The 27,129-nt window shown below is 38.7% G+C and overlaps 1 long non-coding RNA gene across 1 annotated transcript in view; it reads right to left on the bottom strand.

The window, feature by feature from the left end:
* LOC138848472 (uncharacterized) overlaps positions 1 to 27,129 on the bottom strand; it is a 1,168,718-nt gene that overhangs the window by 812,237 nt on the left and 329,352 nt on the right. Inside the window, exon 5 of the long non-coding RNA XR_011386289.1 lies at positions 20,441 to 20,481. This is a non-coding gene — a long non-coding RNA (uncharacterized lncRNA). The remainder of the gene's footprint in view (positions 1 to 20,440; positions 20,482 to 27,129) is intronic.

Raw genomic sequence — 27,129 nt, 5'->3', positions numbered from 1 at the left:
CCAAACGGCTCTACGGCCAGCGCTGTGCCCATCTGAAGCCAGGAGCCAGGTGCTTCTTCCTGGTCTCCCTTGCAGGTGCAGGGGCCCGAGCACTTGGGCCATCCTCCACTGCCTTCCCGGGCCACAGCAGAGAGCTAGACTGGAAGAGGAGCAACCAGGACTAGAACTGGCACCCATATGGGATGCTGGCACCGGAGGCGGAGGATTAACCAAGTGAGCCACGGCGCCGGCCCCCCTTGATGTTTTTTTCTAGCAATACTCAACTTTTAGGGAAGATCCTGCCCACAGAGTATCCCAGAGGCTTCATTTCTGCTGTGCTTGGTATAATGCCAGACTCAAGACTAAGCACAATACTGAGAGCAGGAGGATGGTGTCTTAGCTCTGCAGATTAGTAGAGGGAAATTTGGCATGTTATAGAGGCAAAGGGCCCACCACACCTACAATTAAAGAGAGAGATTTTACCACTGAAATTGAGAATAATTCCAACAGTAATCTGTACTAGCTTAAGTGGCACCTTTATTATCTTTCAATCTCTCTGTGAGAAAAAAAATGGAAGCTAAATTTGTATTTTTCTCACTGAATTCACTGAAGGAATCATATAAAATTAAAACTAAGCCTTATTGCTGCTATTCCGTGACCTATCCATGGGAAATTTCATGCTTAACACTAATTTGAGCAAAGATTCCTTCATAAGGTGAAACAAAGCATTTCATATCACTACTACTTCCATTAGGTCTTGATTTTTGTTTTAGAACAACCAATGTAACCAATGAATTCATTTCAGGATTTATATTTCTCTTGGAAAATTACTGCCGGATAGATGTAGGAAATAAAAGTGCTATGGATATGATTTAAAGAGAGAGCTATCCTTGCAAAATATTGAGTTCTGCATATCTAAGCACTTTCAACTTGCTAGCATTTTTTGGCACATCATCATTTCTCCAAAAGAACAAGGATACTAATATTAACATTTGCTCTAACACCTGATGAGCTGGACATGTGGGGAGCCTTAGAACCTATTTACGATTCCAAGATAATATATGGAAGCCTGTGCATAAAAGAAACAGTGAAAAGGGGAAGACTGTTTCCTAGTGAGGGTGATGAGCAATGCAGAAAAGAGTCTGAAGAAAAGAGTTTTAATAATTGCCCAAACTGCACCTGTACAATTCATTCTGTGAAATAGACCAGAACAAACATGCAATATTTTCCCAAGGAAATGCAGTATTTTTCTAAGATGTTGCTAAGAAGCAGGATACAATTATGGACAATAGAGTATTGCTTAAATTGAATACAACGGTCCACACACTAAAACGTAGCTGTTTTGCACCAAGTATTGCAGAAGGATGTGGACACCCTCGCTCCCACCACAGAGAGAAAGTCTGACCTGGACCGGGTCCCATCCTAACTCAAGGTCTCAAGTCTATTTTAAAAGCAGGGAGGGGTGGAGGTGAGCGTTGTGGTGTAGTAGGTTAAGCTGCTGCTTGGGACATGGGCATGCCATATCAGAGTTCCTGGGATTGAGTCCTGAGTCTCTGTTTCCCATCCAGCACCCTGTGCACTCTGGTAAAGACAGCAGATGATGGCTCAAGTCCTTGGTCCCTGCTGTTAGGCCATCACGAAACACACCAAACACTGGAGTAAAGGAAAGGGTTTATTGGGGAAAATCCAGCAGACCGGAGGGAAGGGGTGAAGAGGGAAAATGGGAGAGGAGAGTATAAGAGAGAGAGAGAGAAAGAGAGAGAGAGGAGAGGAGCTAGCCAGGAGAGAAGAGAGAGCAGAAGAAGAGGGACGAGAGGAGGAGAGGAGCCAAGAACCACATGTTCAGGAACAGGCCCTTTTAAAACTTTGCCGGAGGGCCGGCGCAGGGGCTCACTTGGCTAATCCTCCTCCTGCGACATCAGCACCCGCAGTTCTAGTCCCGGTTGGGGCGCTGGATTCTGTCCCGGTTGCTCCTCTTCCAATCCAGCTCTCTGCTGTGGCCTGGGAGTGCAGTGGAAGATGGCCCAGGTCCTTGGGCCCTGCACCCGCATGGGAGACCAGAAGCAGCTGGCTACTGGCTTCAGATCAGCGCAGTGCGCCGGCCATAGTGGCCATTTAGGGGGGGTGAACCAATGGAAGGAAGACCTTTCTCTCTCTCTCTCTCTCTCTCTCTCACTGTCTAATTCTGCCTGTCAAAAAAAAAAAAAAAAAAAAAAAAAAAACCACACACACAAAAAAAACCAAAAAACCAAAACAAAACAAAACAAATCAAAACAAAAACACAAAACTTTGCCGAATGTTGGGCAGGGAAGCAGGAGCAGTGAATCCTATTAGGATGGGGGTGGGGCTGACACAGGTGGTTGGGCCCTGTGGCCACCTGGCTTCCAGCAAAGGCCCCAGGGGCTAGAGCCCAGGATGGTGTCAGGGTATAGATCCTGCCACAGATAAAATTGCCATTTTCCTAACACCTGCCACCCACATGGCAAACCCAGACTGAGTTCTGGATTCCTGGCTTCTTCCTGGCCTAGCCCTGCTGCTGCAGAAATTTGGGAAGTGAACCACAGGATGGAAGATTTCCCTCTGTCTCTTTGCCTTTCAAATATATAAAAATAAATAAATAGAACTTGAAAGGAGGGGAAGGGTCTCCATAAGGATCTCTATAAAGTCTTTTTTTGTTTCAATATTTGATACTCTTTTAGTTATGGGATCAAAAATTCAAGCAACTCAGGATGTAAATCAGTCAGGCTTTTCAAAAACCAGAGGAGTCAGGGTCGCCATAGTACGACGTGCTCTTTAGGGAACAAAATTTGAAGAGAATGGAAAAAGAGATTTCTAATGGCTTAGAATTAACAATAGATCAAATGCTAGAACAAAGAGCTGTGATTGGGTATCCACAGAGCCCCTTTCCCCTTCAACATTACCTTTTTATTTTCACCTCTGGATTGCAAATAGGAATCAGCAAGAGCGGAGGACAGATACATTCCACTGTGATTCCCAAGCCAGATTTTTAAGTTAGAGTCGCAGCATTTTTCTCTGCAAAACCTTCTTCGGAGCTGATAACATGTGGAACAATGGATTGATTTTAAGTCACAGTTCTTTGTTTTGCAAGGCCCTCCCTCTGGCAGAGCAGCCAGGGAGCCTGGAGGAGGGGTGGGGGAAGGGATGACAAAGAGAGCTCACACCTTTCATAATGGCTTGTGAACAATCAAGAGCTGATGGTATTAGTGAAAGGTTATTATTTGAATTAATCATACAAGTTTAAAACAACTTGGCATTTCAAAATGTTTCTAGGTAGGCGTAGTTTCCAAACTGCTACTGCCACCGAGTGTAATACTTGGCATGTTGGGAGGGGCGTGAGTCCGCTCCGGGGGAGGGGGAGAGAGGGGGTGGGCGAATTGGGCGAATGTCTGGAAGGCTGCCACCACCATCCTTTAAGGGATTGTTTTAAGGGCTACTTAAAATTTTTTTAATTGTAATCGCCATATGAATGTGTAACAGACAAGCTAAACTGTATATAAAGTGTATATTGGATTAGCTTTTTATTTTTTTAATCGACACATAATAATATTTGCACGTGTTTATAGGGTACAATGTGGTGATTGCATTCATGTATACACTGTGTTAACAGGGCCCTCAACAGATCTGGGTGGCTTCATAAGGATTGAAAGGAGAGAGGAAGAAAGAAGGAAGAGAGAGAAGAGAAAACAGGAAGAGAGGCAGATTTAAGATCTGGCTGTGGCTCTGTGTTGATGGGTGATGGGAGAAGAAAGCACCTCCTTCTCTCTGTTTCGGTTCTTCCAATTTTTTGCATGGAAGTATTGGGTGAAACAAATGAGATCACACATGTAATGCTAAAGGAGCATTTCAATGCCATTAAAAAATTCAAGAACGATCACCAGAGTAACTGGCCTGAGTGAAATAAATGTGCTCTATCTGCTTCGTGTGTGAGTAATGGTCCAACCCAGAAAATGTTAACTAAGGATGTCCTGGGAACCAGGCATGGATCTAACTTATATATGAGCCAAGGCCTGCGGAACAGGAAGATAAATAAGGTGGTCTTGACATGGAGGGCCTTACCTTCTACTGGAGGAGACTAACACAGTAACAGCCCATTCTGATAATTTCTGGAAACTGATAGGATGCAAAGACACTGGAGAGCTCTAGACTAGGCCCACAGGCTTATGTTTGAGAAGAGCAATTCAGGCCGTCTGCAGAAAGCTATGGTTTTGTTGACAGATTAAATAGCAGGTGCACAGGATCCAAGAGAGTAAGAGGGTATGTTGCAGGCCTCCCTTCCAGTAAAGGGAAGATATAGCTCCTATTAGGAATCAAAGCCAGAGGAGTAAATAGCACCAATTTATGCACATCTTACAAAGGAGTTGGGACTCCTTTCTGTAAGGACTAGAGCACACAGAAGCACACCACTAACAAAGCCACATGTCGTATCACATAGGAAGATGTTGAAGGAATATTGCAGAGTAATAAGAAGGAATGAGATTTTCAGCATGAAGAGAGAGAAGTGTTTTTGTCTCTTCTGGAGGATCAAGACATGTTACACCTCCTGCCCTATTCAAGCCGTACTAAGGGATCACCGGGTCTGCAACACCCACCAGACTTTTCTGTGTTCTACAATTCATTCCCTTTCGCATTCCACAATGGTGAAGTTTTGACATTGGTAGTTATACATAGGCAGTCTGGTTCGTATATTAAAAATCAGCATGTTTGACATTAAATGCTAAATAAGACACAGAATTGGTATCCAAGGTGTCAGTGGTGAAACACTACAACTAGAAATGCATGTGAGTATGTGTTTTTGTGTTTTGGTTCCTAAAGGACAAATCTAGAGAAAAGTACAATAATATTTTGGATGCAATTCATTAGGCAGGGATATTAATGACAAGGGAGATAGTTATTTTTTGGTTCATGTATATAATCACAAACTTTTGAGGTAGAAGGATAATTGCCTTAATAAGATTTCTGTACAATAATCCTTGATTATACTGTCTTTAGTAAAGGTACACTAATGGCACTAGTCGTCCAGTTATTGTCTGATAATGACAAACAAACAAAAAGGGAAATGATAGTTTAAAGGTACTATATTTTAGAGTCTGTGGAGGCATCTATTACTGTGAAGTAATTTATAATTTTTTTAAAAATCTATTTATTTGACAGAGTTAGACAGTAAGAAACAAAGGTCTTCCTTCCATTGGTTCACCCCCCAGATGGCTTCTATGGCCGGCGCTGTGCCTGGCTCCAAAGCCAGGAGCCAGGTGCTTCTCCTGGTCTCCAATGGGGTGCAGGCCCAAGCACTTGGGCCATCCTCCACTGCACTCCCGGGCCACAGCAGAGAGCTGGACTGGAAGAGGAGCAACCGGAACTGGAACCCAGCACCCATGTGGGATGCTGGCGCCACAGGTGGAAGATTAACCAAGTGAGCCACGGCTCCGGCCCCAGTAATTTATAATTTTAAGAACATTTTAGTGTGAAATAACTCAAAGAGAACAACATTAAAATATGTATATAAAATCTTCCAGTTGTTTTCCATGGGACTGGAAGGGAATGAATTTATCAGAAGTTTCAAAACGACTATACATTTCCGGAGCATCATATATTTAAGGACAAATCACTATTGGAATTTTACTAGCTATGTGTGTGTGTGTGTGCTTTCATACAAAGTATCTTTAAAAAGAAAAACATAATGATTGGAGTATCAGTATAATAGGAAGAAATACATTATTTGACCAGCAATGCAAAACATGTCGGCCAGTGTGCCGAAGAGCTGAAAAAAATCCAAACTGTTGAAAATGTCAAATGTTTATGATGTCAACTTGGGAGGTAACTTTATAAATGACTTTGAAGCTTAACAAACATCTGATGACTCTGTGCCAAGTTGGAATGAGAGGCAATACCTAGATGTCTCTTTCTCAGATTCTATTGAATTGGTTTCTCTGCCCTTGTAATACTTATCAGTCAATCACTTATTGTACATCAGGATTCTCACTAAACTAGAATAAAAAAACTTGGGCCAATTGAAGAGGCAGAAAAACCACTTAAAAAGACTTGCCTAATTATTGATAATCATTAATAATGTGGGGGTTACACATTACCCACACCAGTTTCAATTTAAAGCTGATGGATAGCTTGCTTTTTATTGGATTCATAAATGCACATGTAACACAGTAAGATAAAGACCAATATTTCTTTGCCTAGTAGATAAAATAACTTTTTAATTTGTATAGTTCATAACCTCTTGCCTGCCCAGGCATAATGATATTCCAGACAAGAAAAATGATCAGAATATTAGAATGTCAAAAGGCTTAACCTGTCATCATGTCATGAAAATTAAAATGTCTTCACTTAAAATCATGCCTGTTACATGATTCTTTCTAGAGCTTTCCTCACTAATATCATTCAGGTAAGCCTGATCGTGTTTATTTTGCCATGAATACCATTTGCAGGAGGTTTGAAACATTGACTTAGAATGGATACATGCGCTGCCAGATGTCTCTTTGAAAGAAAGATCTGCAGGGATGATCTTTTGTACATTTAATCACCAGTTTTGTTTTGCTTAAAAAACCAATAGTAATAGCCCAAGTCCCTGTGGTCTGTGTGATTATGTGGATCACCTGCAGCGGCTGGTGAGGAGCAGCCATCCACCTTCTGTTTCCCTAACTGAATCTGACTGGGTCTGCATGCATTAGGGTGCTGTAGCATGTTGAATGATCATTTAAGCAGCATTAGCAGAATGGTTCTTTCACACAGCCAGAGACATGTTTTCTTGGCATTTCTCCCCATTTTGTTGTTGATCTTGTCTGCTACTGTGTTGTATAATATAAGGGATAGAATTAAGTATCTGGTTTAAAAAATTAAAAGGAGAAGCAATCGTATCTATCTGTTATGGTGTCAGACAGTTAACTACAAGTAACTCTGTTGAAATCTATAGGCTATGGTATGGATTATTCACCCTGTGTCTGGTCTTCATATTTGGGACACAGAGGTCTATTAAAATTATCATATAAACTTTGAAAGGCATAATAAGAAACTCTATGAGAACAGATTAATTTTTTTACCCTTATTCAGGGCTTATTGTTTTGTGATATGTTATTTGACACGGGAAAGAAAAGTCCTTCATTTTACTATCATAAAATATTAGTGCAATATTTGTATAATGCAATGGCATATATTAAAACCCTGCTAAGACAAATGACCATTATTATAACCATCTACTTCTGAGCTGCAGAGCTGATACAAACTTTCTGTATCTGTGAGGTCATCCTTGCAAATCTTCAACAACAAATCTTTCTGAGTTTTTGCTTTGTGGTAGGCACAAGATTCACACTGGATGTGCATGGTTAATTGTTGCTGATTTCACTATGTATACAGATCATGAAAAAGTATAACATTTTGGAATAAAATTGAGAAAATCCAGGTTGAAAATCACAACTCAAGAAATTAACCTCATTTTAACCTTCAACAACACATTTTAGTATCCAGTATTTACTTGAAATTAGATTATGAGACACATGGACCACTGTACTATTGGCCACCAGAAAAACAGAATTACAAGCAATCACAATAGAGTTAAAATTTTTAAAATTTATTTGAGAGGCAGTGAAAGAGGAGGAGGAGGAGGAGGAGGACAAGGAGGAGGAGGAGGAGGGGAGAGAGAGAGAGAGAGAAAGAGAGAGAAAGAGAGAGAATTAACTTCCATTTGCTGTTTCACTCCCCAAATGTCCATGAGCCAGAAACTCAGTTCAGGTCTCACATGTGGGTGGTGGGCACCCAATTATTTAAGCCACCCTGTACTGCCTCCCAGGGTGCACATTAGCAGGAAGCCAGACTCAGGAGAGAAGCCAGGACTTGAACCCTGACGTGACAACATGAGATTTGAGCATCTCAAGTGGTGTCTTAACTACAGCACCAAACATCCACCTCAGGGGCTTTTTATGTTAACCTTTGACATTTACCCACAGGAATTTTTCATTTATCTATCCTTTATCTCAACATAATTATCAATCCATGCTTTAAAAAACATATGGGGCGCTGGCACTATGGCATAGTAGGTAAAGCTGCCATCTGCAGTGCTAGCATCCCATATGGGTGCCGGTTCGAGTCCCATCTGCTCCACTTCTAATTCAGCTCTCTGCTATGGCCTGGGAAAGCAGTAGAAGGTGGCCCAAGTCCTTGGGCCCCTGCAACCATGTGGGAGACATGGAGGAAGCTCCTGTCTTCAGATCAGCACAGCTCTAGCCATTGCAGCCAATTGGGAGTAACCTTCGGATGGAAGACCTCTCTCTCTCTCTCTCTTTCTCTCTCTCTCACTCTCTCTGCCCCTCCTTCTCTCTCTGTGTAACTCTGACTTTCAAATACATAAATAATCCTTTTTTTAAAAAAATGGGTATCTCAAAAGAGTTACTCTCTACATGTGGCAATCACTGTGAAAATTAATAGAGCTTGCATTTAGAATTTTTCACTATTAAAGAAGTCATTATAAACTAAAGATTTCCTAAGTGGAGAATCAGGAAAGAGTTCATTTACCCAGTGAAAATGTTATCTGGGCACTGACTGTTTCAGTCATGGCCAGATCATTGTGGGACTGATTCACATTTTTTGTGTGTGTTTGTGTGAAATTGGTAGTAATAGAATAGACCACAAGAACTTCTTACTGAGATCTGTTGGGACTTTTTTCTCGCCTAATAATAGAATAATAGTAGTAATTCTGGTAGACATTTCATAATATATGTCATTCTTTTGTTCGGTATATTATTGTAGTAAGTATGATGAAATCTCAATAATGCCACTACTGCCTAATTACAATTACTGTCAGTCAAATGTACAAACTCCTTTTATTCTACAAAAGTTTTTTAAAAAAATTTTATCTATTATTTATGAATATATAATTCGAGAAAGAAGTTGTTTTGTTGTCATTTCTGCCATTATCATTAGTCTGAATACAGCACTGAGCTAATGAAATAATTTTTTAGATTAATAAGAGTTAAAAATTGTAGTGACTTCTCTCTTTTTATTACATAAAAATGCAAATTTCTAGATTCTGTCTTAAGAGTTTTGCAGTAATCTTAAAGAACAGATATATTAAAGTGCTAACATCATTGTAATTGATAATATTTGTAAGGTTAAATTAGAGGTAAGTTAACTTGATAAATATATATTATTTCATCTGTTCCATGTGATATATGGCTTAGAATATGGTTTTCATGTATGTATCATGAATGAATATGTATATACTATTTATTCCATGTGCCATACAATTAAGGTTATGACTCATATTCTAAATCACTTTACAACTCAAGAATAGAGAACATATTCATGAATTTTTCTCCTCTACTCTACCAACTCCTTACATGAGTAAAACTAGAATTTTGTTTTTATTGAAATTTTCCCTTCAGTAAAATCACTGAGTCAGGCATTCTATTTTCAGTCATAGCTTCCTCGACTTTATAATTTAATCATTAAAGTACTTCCATCATAACCATTCTGTAATTTTTCTAAGATGCCAGTCTACAGATACCTCTTTGTTCTCCGCATTGTTTGCCCTCCTGATTGGTTCTCCTGTGTATCCATTGAATATTTCAAGGCCCATTCACTGAGTCCTTTGCTGATGATCTAAATTTAATCATTTTATCCTAAACTTGATAAATATATATAACATTTGCTCCATGGCTGCCTCCAGATAGCTGACTTCACCAGAAAAAAAACATCAAAATAAATGCATCATTAATAATAACTTATTGGGGCTGGCACTGTGGCAGGTAAAGCCATGGCCTACCGTGCCAGCGCTCAATGTGGGTGCCAGTTTGAGTCCTGGCTGCTCGATTTCTGATCTGGCTCTCTGTTATAGCCTGGGAAAGGAGTAGAAGATGGCCCAAGTCCTTGGGCCCCTGCACCCACAAGGAAGACCTAGAAGAATCTCCAGGCTGCTAGCTTTGGATCAGCCCAGCTCCAGCCATTGTGGCCATTTAAGGAGTGAATCAACTGATGGAAGACTTCTCTCTCTCTGCCTCTGCCTCTCTGAAACTCAGCCTTTCAAATAAATAAATAAATCTTTAAAAAATAATAACTTATTTGGGATACTCAATGGTAAGAGTCTTTTGAGGTTTTCCCGACTTCATGTTAGTATCAGTCCAGGTGAGTTAATTATCAGAAAATGGGAGGGAAAAATAGCCCAGAAAAGGAAACAATATGTGCAAAATCTAGGAAACAAAAAACCCATGAACAGCTGGAAGACAAAAGGCTAGTCTTCTTGCATGTGGAAAACAAGAGAGAAACAATTCTGAGTTTGGAGTGGGACTGTTTCATGGGCCATATTTTTTTTTAATTAATTAATTTCCTAAGAAATACAAATTTCATAAGTACAACTTAACGAATATAGTTATTCTTCCCACCATACCCCTCCTCCAACCCACACTCCCATCCCTCGTCCTCCTCCCTGTCCCCTTCCAGGTCCCATTCTCCATTGATTCATTTTCAATTAACTTTGTACACAGAAAACCAACTCTATACTATAAAAATTTCAACAGTTTGCACACACACACACACAAACTGTTTGAGAACTAGTTTTACAGTTAACTCTCATAATACAACTCATTGAGGACAGAGGTCTTGCATGGGGAACAAGTGCTCAGTGACTCCTGTTGTTAATTTAAAAATTAACACTCTTATGTATGACGTCAGTGACCACCCAAAAGTTTCAGATTTGGGAATGTTCTGGATTTCAGATTAGGACTGCATAATTTTAACATCTCTTAAAAAATCATGCCATTTGTCTGCTTAACTCACACAAAGGTAATTTTAAAAGATCATGGAAATGCATATTATGCATAGATTCAATTTTTTTTGCATCAAAAGGACTCTAATCTTTTAATTCTATTTTTCCTCCAGATTGCTGAAGTAGCCTCATATTTTAGAGCCTTTTGACTCTCCTAAAGCTCTGGTTACTTTTACTTTACCTTCTTTCCTCACCATTCTCAGCAGATACAATGGCCATCAAACTCTTGGAGAAAACAGAAACCACCGGATGGTACTCACTGAGCTTTCCAGGGTCAAAAAGCACTTGGATCCAATTTTCCCTACGTTTCTACAATAGTCATTGAGATGTATGTCAGCTGCACTCTGATTCCACTGAACCTCAGTTTTTCAGGAAACCTTTATTTATTGTTTGCTCCAGATCCTCTATCTTCATCCTTTTTTATAAAGGGATCTTCCCATCAACATAAAACAACGCTCATTTCTCCTTGAACCATTTTCCTCCAACCCTATCACCCTATCTTTCTGAAAATGGTTTACATCTATCAGTTCTATTTTCTCACTGACCACTTGCTACTTACTCTACTCCAGTCTCACTTCTACTATCATCACTATATTCTACTGACTGTAACAAAATGATTTTTAAAATGTTTCTATGATTAAAGTAAATTATCACTTCCCAATCTTCATTTTATTTAGACTGCCAGCATTTCAACATTGTTCTCTCCTCTCTCTCTCTCTCTTCCTCTGTCTCTTATTTGAATTCCTTTTTCATATGGAATTCTGGTTTCTTCATCTTTGCTACCTGCATTCACTTATACATTTTTCTTTTTTTTTAAAGAATTATTTTATTTATTTGAAAGTCAGAGTTACACAGGGAGAGAAGGATTGGCAGAGAGACAAGTCTTCCATGCGCTGATTCACTCCCAAATTGCCGCAATGGCCAGAGCTGAGCCAATCCGAAGCCAGGAGCCAGGAGCTTCCTCCAAGTCTCCCACGTGGGTGCAGGGGCCCAAGGACTTGGGCCATCCTCCACTGCCTTCCCAGGCCACAGCAGAGAGCTGGATTGGAAGAGGAGCAGCTGGGTCTCGAACTAGCACCAATATGGGATGCCGGTGCTTTAGTCCAGGGCTTTGCTGCGCCACAGTGCAGGCCCCAACTTGTGCATTTTTCAATTTATCCTCCACCAGGCAGAGGAACACATATTTTCTAAACAAAGTTAAGTCTTCATTGACTCTCCATTTTTCTTAGCAGAGAAGCATATTTTTAGTATGTTCCACTAGAGAATAAGTGAACTGGCTCCTAACATTTATTCCAACGTCAGAATCCTTTTCCTCTTGCCTTCCACATGGCTTTTTGATTTTTAATTGTTCATTGTTTCCTGGTCTCCACACTTATTTTTTTTAATCTGAATTATTTCCTTCTCTTATCTTACCCTAATTAACTCCTACAAAGTTTAGGTGTAATATTTTCATTTGAGGGATATGCTTTATGGAGCTTGGATTAAGCCACTGCTTGGCGCATCAGCATCCCACATCAAGGTGCTTGTTCCCGTATCAGTTTTACCACTTCTGGGCCACCTTCCTGCTAATGCATCCTGGGAAGCAGCAGATGATGGCCCAATTACTTGGGTCTGTGCCACCCATGTAGGAGACCTGGATGAAGTTCCTGGCTCCTGACTCTGGCCTGGCCCAGCCCCGGTTGTTGCTGGCATTTGAGGAGTGGATCAATGGATGGAAGATTGATAGTCTCTCTCTCTCTCTCTCTCTTTCTCTTTTACTCTGCATTCCAAGAAATGAAAATAAAGAAATAAATGGATCATTTTAAAAGAACATACTGTCATTTGAAATGACCTCACTACTCCTTAATATAAAAACTCAGTCAGATATCCATAATTACTCCATGGCATACATTACACCATTATTAATGTACTTCATAACACCTTATAATTTACAAAAAAGCAAATTCTGTGAACAAAATTGGAAATGTTTTATTTGCTATGGTGACTCCAGTGTCTAGATATGAAATAAACTATGGAAATGGGCATTTGTAGATGACCAAGTGAATAGATGAACTGAAACGGGCAGACTGATATTGATTGCCGGATACTGATAAGAGTTCTGTACAATTTCATGTATGGGCCCAAACTTTAAATATTACTAAGCACTTTTGCCTTAATTTGATAATAAATTCTTAATCATATCTGTCATTTAGTTCTAGACTTGGCCCTTGAGGTTATGAGAACATTTTTAGTGTTGCTAACTTCCCCATACTTAGCCCTGGGTTTATGTAATAGGATATGCTCAATAAATGTTTGTTGAATAAATGGCAATAGGTAGAACAGAAGGCAGTTGCACAGATAAATAATCACAATAACTCAGTGTACAGTGGTTTAATTTGTAGACGAGGGAGTAAGATTAGATAGTGAAAAGTTACTGCTCTTTTAACACAGTGAAAGTGAGTAACTGGCGGTGGCTTAATATCTTAAAGTTCATTAACTGTTTCATATTAATAATGTTGACCTAAGATTGCTATTCTCCAATAATGCTGAAACAAAAACAAGTAATTTTAAACCAAAAGTGTGTTTTTGATAAGGATAGAGGTAGAATAAATTCTTGACATAAGGGACGGTTAGGCACTCATGTGGGTAGTGTTGGGGTTGTAGGATCTCTCTCTCTGAAGATTGTTAAGAATTGATGACAGTTTAGGTATAGTTCTGCCTGGAGCCATAGGAACTAATTGGATGACCCCTCTACTTATCAGTTTCTACTGTGAAGAGTGCTACAGGAAATCTCCCTGGAGATGGCCCATAGCAACCAGGACAGAATAGTCATACATCCAGGAACTTCAATAATCAACTGTCACAAAATGCATCCCAGAGAAGAGCTTGCTAGTTAGCACTTATATTTGAAGATTCTCTAAATGTTTACATTTTCCATAATCTAATCATCTTTTATAGCATATATTAAGCTGCTAGAATTATAGCTATTCAGTCTTTGGTGTGATCTAAATCAGGCAGCCGTTTGTGGAGTGGCCACAGGGTAGTTAATGTGACACTGGGTGCTTGGAATTAGTAGCTGTTCTTCAGGTTTTATCAACTAACAGAATAGAAAAAGCCACTAAAGTTAAAAAATTACAAAACAAACACGGAATACACACAAAGATGTACAATCATCAGTAGGTAAACATGAAATTCTGTAAGTACCATAAAAAATGGAAAATATTTATGGAAAAATAAAAATGAAAAAAGACTTAGAGACAATACAGTTTGGAAATAATGTGTTTATCAGAAAGAAGGGGGTACTTACTTCAGGCAGTTGGAAAGACATCTATTTCCAGGAGGGGAAGGAAGATATAACAAGCAGATATTAAGACTATGGATGGGGTTATGGTGAAGAGAGGGTGCAGATTTGATTTATAAGGATTCAAGAAATTAACTGGTCCTTCGAAATGTCTGTCTTAGCCCTCACATACAGAACTCCAGGCTGGGGTGCAGCCACTGTTCCCAAGAACACTATCCCACTTGACACTGTCTGTATCCCAGGTTCTGTGTTGGCAGTGGATCTGTATTGGCTGTATTCTGTAATGACTGTGTAATCTTTTGTTAAGTTACTTGGACTCTCTAGTCTTCAGTCCTCTCATCTATAAAATAATGGTCTCCAATAAGGAAGTGGTTGTCAGGGCTGGCGCTGTGGAGCAGTGGGTTAACGCCCTGGCCTGAAGCACCAGCATCCCATGTGGACGCCGGTTCGGGTCCCGGCTGCTCCATTTCCGATCCCGCTCTCTGCTATGGTCTGGGATGGCAGTGGAGGATGGTCCAGGTCCTTGGGTCCCTGTACCCACTTGGGAGACCTGGAAGAAGCTCCTGGCTCCTGGCTTCGGATCAGCATAGTTCTGGCTGTTGCGGCCAATTGGGGAGTGAACCAGGGAAGGAAGACCTCTCCCCCTCTCTCTCTCTGTGCCTCTCCTCTTTTTGTGTAACTCTGACTTTCAATTAAAATAAATAAATCTTAAAAAAAAAAAAGACAGTGGTTCTCAACTCAGGCAGGAAGGCGTTAGGAACTTTTTGAAACTAGTGGAAATGCAACTTTGGGTCTACCACTCTTTGGGTGCAGTATAATCATTTGGTGGGAGAAAGTCGGGATTGCTAAATGCCCAGCAATGCATAGGACATGGGGATGGGGTGAGGAGTCCCCCATTGTGTACAAGTTTCAAATTTAAATATTTCACTCAAGCCTAAATTATAGCAACATCTAATTATAAACAAAGTCTCGGGCAGTTTTGATATACACAAACATTTTCATAAAATATAAGATTACATTCTGCTTTGCTTGGAATTTTACTAAAAGTTCTTCACCATTTTAGGAAATTGTACCACTAATGGTGATGTTATTCGTGGCGGTTAATTTACCCATCATCTGCCAGATTGCATTTATGGATATGTACTTCCTGTGTCACAACGGACAGGTAGATGCAAGATGAAATGTGTCCACAATGCCTTCTATTGTAATTTCACATGATTCTCCATTGAAATACATACTCTTTTAAATCATTTCCCTTGACTATTATGTTACTACATTACATTTTTTCAAAAAAAATCCCAGTATGTTCATTATATTTTCTATGAGTATTAATTCACCAAATTTGTATAATCAACTATTTGGATTAAAAGGGAGCTTGGAGTCCTATGGGGTTGAGAACCAGCGAATTAGACTAGCTCAAATAACTTTAAGCTCCCAAATCTGTGGGTTTATAAGTTTTTCTTTGATTTCTAAAAATGGACAAACTCTTAGATGACTTTCTTTAGTGATGTTCCATAAATTCCAGAAGAGGAGAAGAATGCACGAAGCAGACTATGTCTTCATTTTATCGCTCTTTCCATTTAGTTCAACTGAGATGAGAGTCAGAGTGTAATTAGGAGAATACTAGTTGAGCATCCACTTCACTGGGTACTAATAAAAACTAAAATATCAAGACACTATTGACTGTTCCAATCACAATTTTTACACATAGACTTCATTTATAAACAACAGATTTTATTTTCTTAACAGAAGGAAGAACTGCCCTTTTGTATGGAAACTTAAATTTTGTCTTATTACACTCAAATTTTGCTTAACATGAGGGGAGGAAACAGGAGATTGAAGCATTGTGATGTACACTTAAAGCACATGTCATATTTCATTATTTTCACTGCTTTGAATTCCAGATAATTCTTCTCTCCTGTGTCTCCTCTGCATACACACATACACACCAATCATTAAAGTCATTAAATCAGGCAAGAGTACACCACCTCTATGGGGATAATGTTGAAAGTTTGTCTAAATATGGTGGTATACAATTATTTTAGTAGTATGATCGATAAGTTCCATTTTATAGGGCTTTTTAATTTGCACATGTCACTCTGTGAGAATAAAGCACAATAAAATTGGACTTTTTACAGTCAAATGCCTCTGTTTTTGTTTCATATTTCACTTCTGAAATATGATCATCTACTAAACTAAAACCTACGAGGCAGAAAGATGTTTTTCCATTTTGCAAATCAAGCAAAATCATGAATGTATGCCAGCCTCTCCAGCAGCTTTGTGTGAGGCACTTCTCATTGCTCTGATAATATGACCTTCAAATGACAGAACTGGATCAAAAATAACACATTTTGATGGTACTTGTAAAAGTAGTGGAGCTTCTGTCAAAAAACACCCAGGATGGCCGAGAAACTTGAATATATACTAGGTACTATGGAGACAGAAGCAGAAGCTAAAGTTTCAGAGTGAATGTTTCATTTCTGTTAGAGTTTACCTTATAAAAATTATTTGACATTTACTTTCAAGCAATGAAAAAAAAGTATAATTGGGCCAGTGCAGTTACTATGATTTAAAGATGTAACAGGTTAATAATGGTGGTTCATGGCATGCTGACAAATTCATTTATTTCCTCACCTGAACATATTTATTTATACTACCTACAGCATGGAAAATCATACGTTATGAGATGTATTTAACATGCTTCATCTAAGAAAGGTAAAACAAGGCTTAGAACTATTCATACTCAAAAGAGTTTTCAGGAGTGGATATTTAGCCCAGAGTTTAAGATGCTTGCGTCCCATATTGGGGTACCTGGGTTTGAATTCCCAGCTTTGGCTTCCTGCTAATGCCAACCCTGGGAGGCAGCAGTGATGGCTCAAGTTCCTGTCACCCATCTTGGAGACCTGGATTGAATTCCCATCTTTTGGCTTTGGCCATGGTGTAGCTTGGTAACTGCATGCATTTGGGGAGTAAACCCCTTCACCTCTCTCTGCCTTTCAAGTAATATTTTTAAATTGCGAGCTTCCCATTCAATTGAAGAGGCTAGAAATATTTGAAGGAGCATGCCTTCATCATCCTAAGCCATGCTACACATTCGTTCATTGAGGAGGGAAGGGTAACTTAAGCTTTAGGGTGATTGTAAAAGTTTTCCTGAAAGAGATGCCATTTGAGCTAGAAAATAAGAGATGTATCGTATATTCTAGTAAATGGCATTCTGGTCAGATGGAACTGCATAGAAACAAGAACTCCATTCTCAAGGGAATAAGGAATAAATTTCTCTTTGATTCTTAGGTAGAGTTGTATTAAAAAAGGAGGCCAGAAGTTAGGTTTATGGCAAAGCAAAGAAGTAGAAAGGAGGAATAATAAATTTGTGTTATATTTAGTAGATAACCAAAAACCAGTAAAGCATGTATTCAGAGACAATTTTTAGAAAGACAAATTGGAGTGGTGAATATTTCTGTTCTTCTCAAGGCTGCGTTCTGGGATTGATAACTTTCAATAATTCTGTGACATTTTGACAAATGTCAGTCTCCAATACTGGATAAATCCAACTATCATCTCTCCCTGTTCCTGGTTCCTGCAAAAGGGTACTGCTGGTTTGGAAAGGACTCTATTATTATCTGAGAGCTTGACACATTCACAGAACATTGAGAGCAGAATTAAACACTCAGCAAAAATTTTAGAAAATGGTCCATACGTAGTCTTCACTTTCTTAAACATTATTCATCTGATTTCTACTCCCCAACTTCATTCCAAAATCTATTAACAGCACAATTCATTGGCCTCTTTCAGTTACAGTCTAGCCAGCATGACTCCAGTGAGAACCTGCTGTGTTACGGACAACATGTTAGATTATTCTAACAGGACTGAAAATATAATTAGTTAAACAAAGAACAACAAATCCGAATAAAAGGCAAACTGTGATACATAAATATCTTAAGAATGTTCTCACACTCAGAAAAAGAAAGAAAAGCTAACTTAATATTGATAAGGTCATATTTCATGGGAAAAAGCCTCATGCTTGCTGAAGACTTGAAAGAGGAGTATGATTTGAACAGATTCAGAAGGTAGGGAAACTATTCTCCAAAGAACAAAAAAAGCACATTGAATGTGCATTAGTATAACATTGTTTATCAAGCTCTCACTCTGGTTTGAGAGGGTGAGAGGTCACACTTCTTAGGAATAGGCTCAAAAGAAGATAGAAAAAAAGGACAGGGATATGGTCAAATCAGAGATGTCGTAACCCCTGACCAGGTAAGAAATACTGTAAAGTATCAGACCTGGAGCTTCTCTGCATATGATTTCTTTTGAAGTAACCATAAATAGTAATTGAAACAAAATGCACTGAACATAATAGGTAAGGACACTCCCCAGATCTGGGGGGAAGAGGAATAGATTGATGAACAGAAAAACAGTGGGGACATTTTTGGATTGTTCTTGAAAGCATGAGATTGACAAGAGACAATTTCACTGAAGAAAGAACAGGCCTTGATATTTAAGCAAAGCATTCAAAATAACACCCCACTGACTGAGAGCAGGCAGGCATTAAAAACAAAAACTCATATCCTGCAATGCTCACAGGGATACTTAGCATTACCCTCCATGGGGCAGCTTCATTCAGTTGGTCTCACAAATTTACAGCTAGTGATTCCAAGCAGTAAATTCATTAAAACCAGGAAATTGGTTAATTAGTTTAAAGTGAAAAACATTTCTGAAAAAAAATGTTTAAACGACATGGATTCCAAACAAATTTATCACAATCAGAACTATGGCACTACACCTATAATGACTAGGAAATTAATTCAAGGTAATAACATGTCAAGTTGTATGTTTCTTGACTTGGTTTTTCTACTTCTGAAAAGAACCTCCTTGTTTTAAAAGTATTGAATGTCCATCTCTGCCACTCCCAGCACATTGCTAACTTGACTTTTTTCCCAACCTACCTTGTCCCCTTGCTCCTTTGTTGCCAAAAAATGTCTAGAGATGTTAGTGTGCATGCTTACATGATAGGGACACTCCTGTGTATTTTAAGAATCCAATACAGAATCCAGTTTGATGGCAATGTGTTAACATTACCCAAACTCAATGCTTGCTTTTTTTTTCTAATGTGTATGGAATTCTATACATTTATGCTTCATGATGAGCTGTTTATCCAGAAAAAAAAATCACACTTTCTTGGTATGCTAAATAGAGTCCATTTGTGTTATTCCCATGGACATAATGTCTATTTTAGAAAATTAAAAAGCACACAAACAGTGAAATAAGTAAATGCTATTTCCACAGAAGATCTCAGCTGCACAGGCTCTCTGATCTCTCTTCAGAGCCGCCCACACCTTTTAAAAGCTCTTGATCTGATCAACACTCTTTCAGTTGAATTTGAAGTAGCAGATATAGCCCAGGAGATAACAGATTCACATTGCTTCCAGCACACTAGAGCAGACAAGAGTAAACTGAATGCTAAGAACAATAGAAACCTAATATAAATACAACTGCTATATTCAATTTAATAGTCCCCATCAAGCTTAGGGGGAAACATGTTGTCAGTAGGATCCTACCTCTTCTAGCATTTAAGATTCAATTTTAACTCTCTTCACTATTGCCACCAGGAGGCAGAACATGACCCAAGGAAGAAGAAACCATGGAGAACGCAATGATTTGCTTCTCTTATGGTCCACAGAAAGACCCTGAGAAAGGTCAGTGGTTAAAGCACAGTATTGAGTACCAGCCAAACAGCAGTTACTACAAAATAAATACCTGACTGATTATACAGACTTCACATTAATACCTGGCCATCAACTTTACAACTAAAAGCAGGGTGCACAACACTTTAATAAACAGCATCTTTAGTGATGTTGCTTCAAAAACACAGTTCTTGAATGTATAACTATACTGATCTAATTGGGTTCTAAATAGTTAATTTAGTATATACATTAATTATTACCAAATTCCAATAGTATTCCTTAAAGAACATATATTATACACAGATACCAAGGAAATTCCTTATAATCGGTATAAATTTATGAATATCAAGTGAATTAATGGCAGTAGAAATGCAGATAAAAAGTAAAATTTTTACCCAAAATTTGAAATTTCATAACCTGAATTCATTTAGTGTTTAAATTATATTAACAGGATATTTATGATATGTATTATTCTTTATTAAAATATTTTAGGAGCCTGGCTGTCACAAAGCCTATCAAAGCTTTTTTTATTGATACTGATGTTCAAGGAATGTATTTACTTAACAAATTTATATAATAGACAAGAAAATCTCAGCAAAAATGAGGAAGTTTCATGGAAAAAGTATTGCTTACAATTAATGCTATTCTTTATGCAAAAATAAGTGTTAGTGTTAGCAGCTCTCAATGTTAGAAAAAGGTCATACATTTACTTACAGGGAATCTAGAAGTCAAAAGAGTGAAAGTCCATCACCAGCCTGCAAATTAACAACAACAAAACCTGAGACAATATTACTGTACTTAGGCCACTTGATTGGATAAGATAGAAAAATGATATTATTATTTATCATTCAGTAATATGCATGTATAGCATCAATAGATATTAAGTCATAACCCCAACTCTTCTTTTCAAATTTTAAACTGGAGCATATCATAAATATATCCTTTTTTAAAAAAACACCATTCTTCCACATGCTAGGCAATTCAAGCTGTCAATCTGATTGCATGCATGCTGAGGAAAACAGCCAGAAGATTAATACAGTAATTGAGAATTTTTAAAAGAGTGGAACTATAATCTCAACAAGCATCAACACATATTTGGAAAAGCAGTTAAGATCACAGAGAAAATGATACATTATGTCATTGTGGTTTTCCAACCAGCTTTTACAAGTCTTCATATCTAGATTCTAATATAAGAGAATCAACAGTCCCTTCAACAGCAACTGATGTAACATTTGTAGTTTGGGTTGCATTAAGCCTCTGGGGCGTCGCATTGATGTCAGCTCTGCTGTTTTGACACTGTACCCAGATGCTCCAATTTTGCTTCAGTGACTCAGAGCTGAGTCTGAATGCCTCAAAGCGTGGGTGAAAAGAGTTATGGTTAAGGGAGGGTTGGATGGCAGTGAACCAGTGTCACCCGCACTGATTGGCAATCCTAGAGCTGGTGTGAAAACAGCATGGTGGTCTTGATTGAACACTCACATGGCTAAGGGCCAAATAGAGCATTTAGGTTCAGGTGTTTTTCTTCTCTCACTATCTTTTCTTTCCTACACTATAATATAATCAGTACATAATAATGTTATGATAAAAGACAAATTCTCTTGAAGATTCTGTATTTTCATTGCAGACCATCTCCTGTCAGAGTATTGTCTGGCATGCATTTCAACGTGTCTGTACTTAGATATTTGTAATACATAGTATCTCTGGGTTGACTTATTCATATTATCAGAAGACTTCACATTGGACTTTGTTACATTTCTTGTTTCCTTTGTCCAGGGAACTATTATGAATCTGCTGGTGCACAAAGCATAGCTGTAGATGTTTAGTCTAGGAGGAGCCTTCTAAAAATAAGATGAGGTTGTAAATGGATAGCAGATTTCGTGCACATTGTATGTCAAGATACTTGACGGAGTTAAGTAATACAATTGTAAAGTTAGATAACAGAAGGCTGAAGCATTAAGAGGCACAGAAAAGATGGAAAATTCATGTTTTCAGATGAGATCTGCGAGGAGGAGGAGAGTCATCTGAGAATGGAGACATAAGAACCCTCTACAGTTAACAGAAGCTGAAGAGAAATTGATTTGGAGAGAATAGGGGCATAATCATGGTGTTGAATAGAGCATTCAGTAATGAGCTTGATTCTTGGAAATGCTGATCTGAAGGTGGGGCCAACAATTCTGAGACCGGCGCACACCATAATTTCCTTGGAAAGGGAGCTACTCCTTACCCCAGATGAGAAGTCTATATGACAAAGTTTCAGAAGATACACTGAGCACTACAATTAAGGTAAGAGATGAATGTACAAGTCTGAGGGGTACATGAAAATGACGAGATTTTAGGAGAACACCGATAGCCATGGAAACATGCCACAAATCAGTGTCAACCTCAACATTAGGGGTGACAATGGTGTGATAGCCTATTTTGGATATATGGCAGCCTGATGGAGCGCCACAGGTTGCAAAGATGTCCACGTGAAAGCCTCAGAGAGGGAGTGGACAAATCAAAGAATCTGAATGCATAGATAATTTGAACTCTACAAAAAAGGTAGAAAATGGTGCCGATTTAGTAATGGCCTATGGTTTAGCAGATATAAAGGAGAAAGTAAATCTCACTTTGGGAATCATTTGAACATTGAGATCTTTGTTATTATGGTCATAACTCACAGTGTTCTGAAGTAGCAACCCAATGTATGATGCTGGAACAATTCTGGGTGTACTGAGGGGGTTCACCATGCCCCTGGTGACTGGTGGGCAGTGTGACTGGAGTGACAGCTGTGGAGCCCATGGCTCAACAAGCTAGGCCATGTCACCAGACTTCCTGAAACGTCTCTGAGTTTTCTATTCTCACAAAGTACACTCCTGATTTCTCATCACACCACTCTCAATTCCTCTCCTTTTTCTGACTTCTTCTGTTACATCCTTTCTGTGCAGCTTCTTAGCAACCTGTCCACACTACCAGCTGAGAAGTCTCCGCAGAAAAACCAGCTCTTTTCAGTGTGGTCTATGTTTTTCCATGATTAAGAGGAGCACTGTTCCTGACTGCTTATTCTTCTATCTTCTCACTCTCACAAACCCCCTCCCACACACCTATGTGAGCATATACTTTTGTCCCCTGAATAGTTTGCTAAACCAGATGGCATGAGAGAGACGAGATAGCCTGCAAATAGTGACCCAACATAAATAAATCAATTTCTGCAAATACTTGAAATGTATTTCCTGAAACTAAATATACTAAGATTGCACTTTAAGTTTTATTATTCTAGAATAAGGCACTTGGAAATTAACCTGTCTGAGTTTATATTCTGCTTCAGAATCATATTGCCTAACCTTCTGACATGTAAGAATTGATTCAGTGGGAAAGTTTTTTTTTTTTTTTGTAGTGAAGGAAACATTACAATCTTTCTGTGATCTGTTATTTGTCTCAATTGCTTAGACTGATTCCATTTTTTAAAATTAACAGAATGTTGTCTGACGTCAGCACATATAACTCTGACAAACAGGAGACTAAGGGAAGCTTGCCTGTGGACTGAGTGCCAGATTCATGATGGCAACGCCATTGCCTATAGGTAGCAGAACATACTTAGGGCTCCTCATGTGAAGTGCCTATGACTCCTTGGCCTTAATCTTCAACTTTAAATTTTCCTTCTTAGATTTCAGGCTTCTTTGCTCCCCCTTTGCACTCTCAGACTTCATAGCCCATCATTCATCAACTTCATTATGCCTATCTGATGAACTTCTTGTCCATTCTTTCATTCATCCATCTATCTACTCATTTACCTTTGTGTGCATCTCTGTGTAGGTGATATTGACTAAGAGAAGTTCCTACCATCCTTTTATGTAAGAGTTAGCCTTCAAATTGTGAATTCAAGATGTTTTTTCAGGAAATGGGACAACAAGGTAAACTAAGAACTAAATCACAAATGATTGATACAGAGGTATAGAAGTTTGAAGAAACTGGAAACATTGTTACGTAGAGTTGTTCATTCATTCATTCATTCATTCAGTATCATTATACACTGTCTGCCACTTGTCTAGATGATGACTTTTTAAAATAAAAATAAAGTCCTCTGTACCTTTCAGTTGGATGGATACATATATAATATGTTAGATAGACATAAATTCCAAGGAAGAAAGCAAAGCGAGTGAGTGTAATAAAAATAAGTGAGCACAGGTTTCAGTTGTAGAGATAATGTCTAGAAAGGTTCTCACTGAGAAAGTAATAGTTGACGAAAACTTCATAAACCAAGACAATGAGTCCATGAATATAAGGGGTGGTGTGAGATGGGGGAAGCCCAGAGGATTAAGAAACAAATAAACACAAAAATTAGAAGGCCAGTGAGTGAGTGAACAAGCAGGAGACTAACAGACGATAAGAATGGGAGAATATGGGGACGTGTCATGGAGGGACTTCCAGTTAATATTAAGGAGGCTAGCTTTTACAAAAACCAAAATAAAACGGAACAAACAAACAGCAACAACGAAAACAGTAAGCCCAGATGTCTTTGGAGGGTTTTAAGCACGAAAGCCACTTCCATTTTGGCAGGATTACTCCGAGTAGAGTGTGGAGAATTATGCTGGGGTAGGGAGGACATAATAAGACAACCCTTCCAGAGGCTATAGTTATGCTTGCTGGTTAGATAGTTCTCTTTTTTAAAAAGGTTTTTTTTTAATTTATTTGAAAGGCAGAGTTACAAAGAGGGAGAGACAGAGAGAGAGAGAGAGAGAGAGTGTGTGTGTGTGTGTGTGTGTGTGAGAAAGAGAGAGAGTGTGTGTACTTTCATATGCTAGTTTATGCCCCAAATGACCACAATGGCTAGGACTGGGCTAGACCAAAGCCAAGAGCCTAGAACTCCATCCCGGTCTCCCACACATGGGTGACAGGTGTCCAAGTACTTGGGCCATCGTTCACTGCTTTCCCAAACACATTAGCAGGGAGCTGGGTCGGAAGTGGAACAGCTAGAACTTGAACCTGTGCACATTTGGGATGGTACATCACAACACCAGACCCCTAGATATTTCAAGTGCAGACAACACACTTGATGCAAATAAGCCTGGATATCAGTAGAAGCCGGGGATCTAAATACAAATTGGGGAGTTATCAGCACATAGAGCCAATGATACCGGATAAATCAAGGATAAAGGGTCTTAAAAGAACAGGTCTATACACCAAATACAGTGAGCATTCCAATCTAAAATAGAAAAAAAATCAAATGAATCAAAAAGATCATTTGGAGAAGCAAGAGGTATACTGTGCAAGACAGGGTTTTAAACAAGGATGAGTAAAATGTCAGATGCTGTTGATAAATAAAGTGAACCCTGAGAACAGCTTCCTCCATTTAACAAAGTGGAGATCAACAAAGTGTGCTTTTTTCTTCTTTCTGGATACATTGCTAGACTATCAGTCTCCCCTGGAACTTCAGGGTGGTTACAAGCCTGTGCCCTGGACAATGCGATCTGAGTGAATACGCCCTGTACGAACTCCAGGTCTCTCCCAAAGAAACCATGCAGCTGTACATGTGACTGGAGTGAAAATTCCCGCAGTAACCATGGAAAACATGTCAGATGGCACAATCTCTAGTCGCTTCAATCTTTGACTTATCCAGTGGAGAGAAACTATCTTGGCAACCTGTCCCCCATTCAGGTTGGTAGTGTATGCTCAATAGAAATGGACTATAAGTCACTGATGACTTGGGGCAGGTCACTGGATCTCAATGTGTACTTTTTTATTAACTGTCTGTAAATTAGTTTTATAAACACAACCTGAGAGTGCATTTGTGAAGTATATCAAGGTAATATTTATAAACTTCCCTGAAATCCCTAGCTGAAAGACAAAATGTCATGTAATATTACTTGTCTAAAAATGAGACCTTTTGTAAGCCTTAATTATAATTTTAAATTCCCTTACATTAAGGAATGGGAATCAATCAAATATAATGAGCAGTGACTATTTGCACATTTTAAGCTCTTTAGGATCAAAAAACGAAATCACCCCCTTCTTTCTTCTTCTTCCATGGTATACAGCTATTAAAATTGTTGATGTTGATGATGGGGGCAGTATTTGTAATATAACTATTGGTAGCAATAATGGTAATATGATTGTGTAGACCTTGGCATACTCCCCTGCTTTCACAGTGGTTTTTAAGCCAGGGGTTAAAAACTTGGCTTACTGATAGGACTCAAGGCGCATCATCAAGACTTGGCAACATCAGCATCTGAAGCAAGAACACAAATCAGCATCTGAAGTAAGAAGTCAGCATCTGAAGCAGCAACACAAATATTAGGACTGGGAATTGAAAGTGCAGAGTGCTTGGGCAGAGGTCTGAACCCTTACAGACCAGAGACAATAGCTTCATTTACTTGTTTATTTATGTACTCCTTTTTTTTTTTTTTTAAACAACTTGAGATGTAGCAGGTCTATCTTTATGATTCTGCTCTTTAGGTATAATCAATGGGATTGTTAACCTTTCTTGGTTAAGATCCAGTGGGATCTGGTTGAAAATAGAGTCACATGCTCCAGTGTGGCTAGGGTTATTTTGCAAAATATTCTGAATTCATCAGGGATAAACAATGAATTCTATAGGCTCATGTCTGAACAGCAGAATAGTGTAGTATTTACATGTAGCAATAAACATATGTAGTCAAGAGATACCATTCTTTGCCACCCCTAATCTTCTGTTGGTGGGATTAGGCCACAATGAACATTTTGCCTCTAATTCCTTTTTATATTAATGTCCCTTGAATCTCAGATTTTTGCATAGTAGATAATTTAAGCTCACGTGTTTAGTGTCCATGTTTAGATTGTGTGTTGGAGAGACATATCATCTGTAAATTTGTTGTTTTAACCCAGACACTTTTAAGAGTGCAAAATGGTGTTTGTATCAGTTGTGCCAAGGGGACAGGCTCCTGTCTTGGGGCCAACATTTATTTGTGGCTCAGCTAATGATGTGCCTTTACATGATAGGGAAGGGCATGCCTTTGGCTATTCTCTTCCAACGTTTAATAAAAGTGGATTTTACTTATGTCCCTGAATAATTCTTTCTAAATGTATTTTATAATAATTGAATCACAGTTTAACTGCACTGAAGGATCTTGCTATATAAAGGAATTGTATGGTGATTCTTATTGCAAATTGGATAATAGTAACCCCAAATTTCTCTTTTGTAAGCATTGTTATAAGTTGAAATTACTTAGCTCCCAGTACATCTACATAATAGTGTCTAATAGCTCTGCCACGAATATTAACTAATTTCATGAAAAAAGTTTGAAAGCATCTACTCTTTTCTTTCCCTCAAATTCCACATCTAATCCATCAACAAATCCAGTTGCATATTGCTTTAAGATCTATCCTGATTCTGACTACTTCCCATCCCCCAAGACCAAGGGGCCATTATCTCCTCTGCTTCAGTG

The sequence above is a fragment of the Oryctolagus cuniculus genome, chromosome 2 (assembly GCF_964237555.1).
Source record: "Oryctolagus cuniculus chromosome 2, mOryCun1.1, whole genome shotgun sequence".
In the NCBI taxonomy this organism is placed as follows: domain Eukaryota; kingdom Metazoa; phylum Chordata; class Mammalia; order Lagomorpha; family Leporidae; genus Oryctolagus; species Oryctolagus cuniculus.
This window is presented reverse-complemented; position numbering and strand designations above follow the sequence as displayed.